The sequence below is a fragment of the Arachis hypogaea genome, chromosome 11, assembly GCF_003086295.3.
Source record: "Arachis hypogaea cultivar Tifrunner chromosome 11, arahy.Tifrunner.gnm2.J5K5, whole genome shotgun sequence".
Classification (NCBI taxonomy): domain Eukaryota; kingdom Viridiplantae; phylum Streptophyta; class Magnoliopsida; order Fabales; family Fabaceae; genus Arachis; species Arachis hypogaea.
This window is the reverse complement of record NC_092046.1, coordinates 81,493,008-81,500,530: the sequence shown is the minus strand read 5'-3', so window position 1 is coordinate 81,500,530 and position 7,523 is coordinate 81,493,008. Positions and strand designations below refer to the sequence as shown.

At 39.8% G+C, this 7,523-nt stretch overlaps 1 non-coding gene across 1 annotated transcript; it reads right to left on the bottom strand.

The window, feature by feature from the left end:
- Positions 1-589: 589 nt before the first annotated feature.
- LOC112724501 (small nucleolar RNA R71) lies at positions 590-697 on the bottom strand. The gene has a single exon (XR_003163661.1). It is a non-coding gene; the product is annotated as a small nucleolar RNA R71 (small nucleolar RNA).
- Positions 698-7,523: the final 6,826 nt, after the last annotated feature.

Genomic DNA, 7,523 nt, shown 5'->3' with positions numbered 1-7,523 from the left:
TCTCTATACTGTGACATAGAGGATTCTATATTTTCTTTTCTGTTTTCTTCTTTTTCATATGAGCAGGAACAAGGATAAGAACATTCTTGTTGAAGCTGATCCTGAACCTGAAAGGACTCTGAAGAGGAAGCTAAGGGAAGCTAAAGCACAACTCTCTGGAGAAAATCTGATAGAAATTTTCGAAAAAAAAGGAGACATGGCCGAAAATAATAACAATGCAAGGAAGATGCTTCGTGACTTCACTGCACCAAATTCCAACTTACATGGAAGAAGCATCTCAATCCCTGCCATTGGAGCAAACAATTTTGAGCTAAAGCCTCAATTAGTTTCTCTGATGCAACAGAACTGCAAGTTTCATGGACTTCCATCAGAAGATCCTTTTCAGTTCTTAACTGAATTCTTGCGGATCTGTAATACTGTTAAGACCAATGGGGTTGACTCCGAGGTCTACAGGCTTGTGCTTTTCCCGTTTGCTGTAAGAGACAGAGCTAGAATATGGTTGGATTCTCAACCTAAAGATAGCCTGAACTCTTGGGATAAGCTGGTCACGACTTTCTTAGCCAAGTTCTTTCCTCCTCAAAACCTTAGTAAGCTTAGAGTGGATGTTCAAACCTTCAGACAGAAAGAAGGTGAATCCCTCTATGAAGCTTGGGAGAGATACAAGCAACTGACCAATAAGTGTCCTTCTGACATGCTTTCAGAATGGACCATCCTGGATATATTCTATGATGGTTTGTCTGAATTATCTAAGATGTCATTAGACCATTCTGCAGGTGGATCCATTCACCTAAAGAAAATGCCTGCAGAAGCTCAGGAACTTATTGACATGGTTGCAAATAACCAGTTCATGTACACTTCTGAAAGGAATTCTGTGAGTAATAGGACGCCACTGAGGAAGGGAGTTCTTGAAATTGATACTCTGAATGCCATATTGGCTCAGAATAAAATATTAACTCAGCAAGTCAATATGATCTTTCAGAGTCTGAATGTATTGAAGGAATCATCCAACAGTACTATAGAGGTATCTTCTGAAGAAGAAGCTTATGATCCTGAGAACCCTGCAATAGCAGAGGTGAATTACATGGGTGAACCCTATGGAAACACCTATAATCCCTCATGGAGAAATCATCCAAATTTCTCATGGAAGGATCAACAAAATCCTCAACAAGGCTTTAATAATGGTGGAAGAAATAGGTTTAGCAATAGCAAACCTTTTCCATCATCCACTCAGCAACAGATAGAGAATTCTGAGCAGAATCCATCTAACTTAGCAAATATAGTCTCTGATCTATCTAAGGCCACCGTGAGTTTCATGAATGAAACAAGGTCCTCCATTAGAAATTTGGAGGCACAAGTGGGCCAGCTGAGTAAAAGGTTCACTGAAACTCCCCCTAGTACTCTCCCAAGCAATACAGAAGAAAATCCAAAGAGAGAGTGCAAGGCCATTGATTTGACCATCATGGCCGAACCTACAAGGGAGGAGAAGGACGTGAATCCTAGTGAGGAAGACCTCCTGGGACGTTCAGTGACCAATAAGGAGTTTCCCTTTGAGGAACCAAAGGAATTTGAGGCTTATCTAGAGACCATAGAGATTTCATTGAACCTCCTTCTGTCCTTCATGAGCTCTGATGAGTATTCTTCTTCTGAAGAGAATGAAGACGTTACTGAAGAGCAAGTTGTTAAGTACCTTGGTGCAATCATGAAGCTGAATGCCAAATTATTTGGTAATGAGACTTGGGAAGATGAACCTCCCTTGCTCACCAATGAACTAAATGCATTGGATAGGTAGAAATTACCTCAAAAGAAACAGGATCCTGGTAAATTCCTAATTCCCTGTAACATAAGCACCATGACCTTTGAGAAGGCTCTGTGTGACCTAGAGTTAGGAATAAACTTAATGCCACTCTCTGTAATGGAGAAACTAGGGATCTTTGAGGTGTAAGCTGCCAGAATCTCATTAGAGATGGCAGACAACTCAAGACAACAGGCTTATGGACTGGTAGAGGACGTGTTAGTAAAGGTCAAAGGCCTTTACATCCCTGCTGATTTCATAATCCTAGACACTGGGAAGGATGAGGATGAATCCATCATCCTTGGAAGACCCTTCTTAGCCACAGCTAGAGCTGTGATTGATGTGGACAGAGGAGAATTAGTCCTTCAACTGAATGAGGACAACCTTGTGTTTAAGACTCAAGGTTCTCCTTCTGTAACCATGGAGAGGAAGCATGAAAAGCTTCTCTCACTGCAGAGTCAACCAAAGCCCCCACAGTCAAACTTTAAGTTTGGTGTTGGGAGGTTCCAACCTTGCTCTGATTATCTGTGAGGCTCCATGAGAGCTTACTGTCAAGCTATTGACATTAAAGAAGCGCTTGTTTGGAGGCAACCCAAAGTTATTTAATCATATCTATTTTATTTTCTTTTTGTTATTTCGTGTTTTATTAGGTTGATGATCATGTGGAGTCACAAAAACTACTGAAAATTCAAAAACAAAATGAAAAACAACATTAAAAATAGAACACCCTGGAGGAGGAGCATTCTGGCGTTTAAACGCCAGAAACAAGCATCTGTCTGGCGTTTAAAGCTAGAAACAAGCACCAAGCTAGCGTTTAATGCCAGAAATAAGCATCTACCTGGCGTTAAATACCAGAAACAGGCTACATTAAACTCCAGGATTGCATAGCAAAGGCGTTTTACACGCCTAATTGGAGCAGGGATGTTAAGTCCTTGGCCCCACAGGATCCCCACCACTTCTTCTCTCCTCTTCACACCTTTTCATAACATTCTTCCTCAACTAACCTCCACCAATCACTTCCATTACTCCCCCAAAACCATCATAACCACCTAAAACCCCCTTGAACAAACCATTCACACACCTCCATCTCCTCCATTTTCTTCTTCTTCTACTCACTTCTTTCTTCTTTTGCTCGAGGACGAGCAAACCTTCTAAGTTTGGCGTGGTAAAAGCATTGCTTTTGTTTTTCCATAACCATTTATGGCACCTAAGGTCAGAGACTTTCTCATTGATGAGGACAAGACCATCACTAAGAAAAGGATGGAACAAACAAGAGATCATGGACCTCAACAAGAGCATGAGGAAATTCCTCACCATGAAATCCCTGAGATGCCTCAAGGGATGCACTTCCCCCCACAAAACTATTGGGAGCAAATCAACACCTCCCTAGGAGAATTAAGTTCCAATATTGGACAACTAAGGGTGGAGCACCAAGAGCACTCCATCATCCTCCATGAAATTAGAGAAGATCAAAGAGCTATGAGGGAGGAGCAACAAAGACAAGGAAGAGACATAGAGGAGCTCAAGAGCACCATTGGTTCTTCAAGAAGAGGAAGACACCACCCTCACTAAGGTGGACCCGTTCCTTAATCTCCTTGTTCTTATTTTCCTGTTTTTTGTTTATTATGCTTCATGTTTATTTATGTTTGTGTCTTTACTATATGTTCATTAGTGTCTAAGTGTCTATGTCTTAAAGCTATGAATGTCCTATGAGTCCATCACCTCTCTTAAATGAAAAATGTTTTAATTACAAAAGAACAAAAAGTACATGATTTCGAATTCATCCTTGAAACTAGTTTAATTATTTTGATGTGGTGACAATACTTTTTGTTTTCTGAATGAATGCTTGAACAGTGCATATGTCTTTTGAAATTGTTGTTTATGAATGTTAAATATGTTGGCTCTTGAAAGAATGATGAAAAAGGAGAAATGTTATTTGATGATCTGAAAAATCATAAAAATGATTCTTGAAGCAAGAAAAAGCAGTGAATACAAAAGCTTGCGAGAAAAAAAAAAGAGAAAAGAAAAATGGCGAAAAAAAAAAAGAGAAAGAAAAAGAAAAAGCCAAAAGCTCCTTAAACCAAAAGGCAAGAGAAAAAAGCTAATAGCCCTTAAAACCAAAAGGCAAGGGTAATAAAAAGGATCCAAGGCTTTGAGCATCAGTGGATAGGAGGGCCTAAAGGAATAAAATCCTGGCCTAAGCGGCTAAACCAAGCTGTCTCTAACCATGTGCTTATGGCGTGAAGGTGTCAAGTGAAAACTTGAGACTGAGTGGTTAAAGTCGAGGTCCAAAGCAAAAAAAGAGTGAGCTTAAGAACCCTGGACACCTCTAATTGGGGACTTTAGCAAAGCTGAGTCAAAATCTGAAAAGGTTCACCCAGTTATGTGTCTGTGGCATTTATGTATCCGGTGGTAATACTGGAAAACAAAGTGCTTAGGGCCACGACCAAGACTCATAAAGTAGCTATGTTCAAGAATCAACATACTGAACTAGGAGAAACAATAACACTATCTGAATTCTAAGTTCCTATAGATGCCAATCATTCTGAACTTCAATGGATAAAGTGAGATGCCAAAACTATTCAAGAGGCAAAAAACTACTAGTCCCGCTCATCTGATTGGAGCTAAGTTTCATTGATATTTTGGAATTTATAGTATATTCTCTTCTTTTTATCCTATTTGATTTTCAATTGCTTGGAGACAAGCAACAATTTAAGTTGGTGTTGTGATGAGCGAATAATTTATACGCTTTTTGGCATTGTTTTTACATAGTTTTTAGCATGATTTAGTTAGTTTTTAATATATTTTTATTAGTTTTTAAATAAAAATCACATTTCTGGAATTTACTATGAGTTTGTGTGTTTTTCTATGATTTCAGGTAATTTCTGGCTGAAATTGAGGGACTTGAGCAAAAATCAGATTCAGAGGCTGAAGAAGGACTGCAGATGCTGTTGGATTCTGACCTCCCTTCACTCAAACTGGATTTTCTAGAGCTACAGAAGTCCAAATGGCGCTCTCTCAATTGCGTTGGAAAGTGGACATCCAGGGCTTTCCAGCAATATAAAATAGTCCATACTTTTCCCGATTTTAGACGATGCAAACTGGATTTTAACGCCAGCTCTCTGCCCTATTCTGGAGTTAAACGCCAGAAACAGGTTGCAAAGCAGAGTTAAACGCTAGAAACAGGTTACAAACTGGCGTTTAACTCCAAGGAAGACCTCTACATGTGTAAAGCTCAATGCTCAGCAGAAAGCACACACCAAGTGGGCCCCGGAAGTGGATTTCTGCATCATTTACTTATCTCTGTAAACCCTAGTAACTAGTTTAGTATAAATAGGACTTTTTACTATTGTATTTACATCTTTGGATTATCTTTTGATCCTTTGATCACATTTTGGGGGCTGGCCATTCGGCCATGCCTAGACCTTGTTCTTATGTATTTTCAACGGTAGAGTTTCTACACACCACAAATTAAGGTGTGGAGCTCTGCTGTTCCTTGAGTATTAATGCAAAGTACTATTATTTTTCTATTCAATTCAAGCTTATTCCTATTCTAAGACATTCATTCGCACCCAAGAACATGATGAATGTGATGATTATGTGACGCTCATCACCATTCTCACCTATGAACACGTGCCTGACAACCACTTCCGTTCTACATGAAGACGAGACAGAATGAGTATCTCTTAGATATCTAATACAGGGGACTGAGTCCGAGATATTAGAGTCTTTGTGGTATAAGTTAGAACCCATGGATAGCCATTCCTGAGATCCAGAAAGTCTAAACCTTGTATGTGGTATTCCGAGTAGGATCTGGGAAGGGATGGCTGTGACGAGCTTCAAACTCGCGAGTGCTGGGCGTAGTGACAGACGCAAAAGGATAGTAAATCCTATTCCAGTATGATCGAGAACCGACAGATGATTAGCCATGCAGTGATAGCGCATTGGACCATTTTTACAGAGAGGACGGGATGTAGCCATTGACAACGGTGATGCCCAACATACAACTTGCCATGGAAAGGAGTATGAAGGATTGGATGAAAGCAGTGGGAAAACAGAGATTCAGGAGGAATTAAGCAACTCTATACGCTTATCTGAAATTCTCACTAATGAATTACATAAGTATCTCTATCCTTATTTTACGTTTTATTTATCTTTTAATTATTAAATCCCCATAACCAATTGAATCCGCCTGACTGAGATTTACAAGGTGACCATAGCTTGCTTCAAGCCGACAATCTTCATGGGATCGACCCTTACTCACGTAAGGTTTATTACTTGGACGACCCAGTGCACTTGCTGGTTAGTTTTGCGGAGTTATGACAAAGTGTGTGAATTACGTTCCGAGCACCAAGTTTTTGGTGCCGTTGTTAAGGATCACAATTTTGTGCACCAGTAAGCCTCTTGCCGTCAGATTGGAGTTTTGTGTTTTTTGCAGGTTGTTGCCACCATTCTTAGGCATGAAGATTCTAGTCTCTGGAGATAATACTTGCCACAGGAGATCTGTTCCTGGCTTATTCAACACAGGGGCAGAAGATTTTTACGTGAAACGGTATTTTTGGCACCAATTAACAGTGGGGGTGTAGGACCCAAGACTTTTGAAAAGTCCTTTTTTGAACTAATCTCAAACCATATATTTATTTACAGTTTTATTTTCAGGAAATCATTTTATTGAAAATAATTAAAGGTAGTTTTGATTAATTGGATTTGAGATAAATTAAGATTTTTATCCAAACTCTATAATTATCGATTATTTTTCTAATTATAATTTAAAGTTTTAGAAATTCAAAAAAAATATCATATTTGGCTATTTAAATTAGAATTTTATCTAATTTTACAAATATTGAGTTATCTTCTATATTTAAATTATAAAGTTAGTAATTGTCAAATAATAAGAATTTTTATATGATTAATTTAAATAATTGATATTTTCATAATTTAATACCTTAAGTTTTAGGAATAAAGAAAATTAATCTTATTATCTTATAATTTCAATTAGAGTATTTAATTTCAAATTATTCAATATTTTGATACAACAGATAATATTTTAAAGTAATTTCATGAATTTAATTAGATTTTGAGTTACTCTAAAATCCCCAATTCCATAGACAAACCCTAATTTTATTAACACATACTTTTTCCCTATTCCCAAATTGAAACCCTAATTTGACCTAACCCTAACCCACTCATCTCCCTCACCCACCCACACTCACTCAGCACAAACAAAACACACGCACCCAGCACCAGCAGCTGCAAAAAGAAATGGAAGAAAAAGGGAAGAAGAAAAGGGGGACCACGGGAAAGAGAGGGGAAAGAAGAAGAAGGAGGCGGCACTGTGGGTGTCACTGCTATTGTCACCGCCGCTGCTAGCAGAGGAGAGAGGAGGTTCGAGAGGAGAACGCTGGCAGACGAGGAAGGAGCTCGCGCCAGCCTCGCGAACTACCGTTGCGTCATGTCTGCCGTCATCTTCGTGGGTTCCTGTCGTCGCCGTCGTCCTCGCTGGGAAGCCCGTCGCCGTTGCTGCAGCTGTCCACGCTGACATCGTCGTTGAAGGGAGCCAGCATCGCTATCGTCCATGGGTGAAGCAGAGGAGAGAGATCCGCGAGGAAGGGAGTAGCTCGACCCGTCCAGCTGTCGTGCCCAGTCGCCGTTCTTGTCTCCGTGCCGTCTTCGTCCGAACCGCCGCCAGATCCACCGCTGCCGAAGCTTCTGGCCGAGCCTCTACCACCGA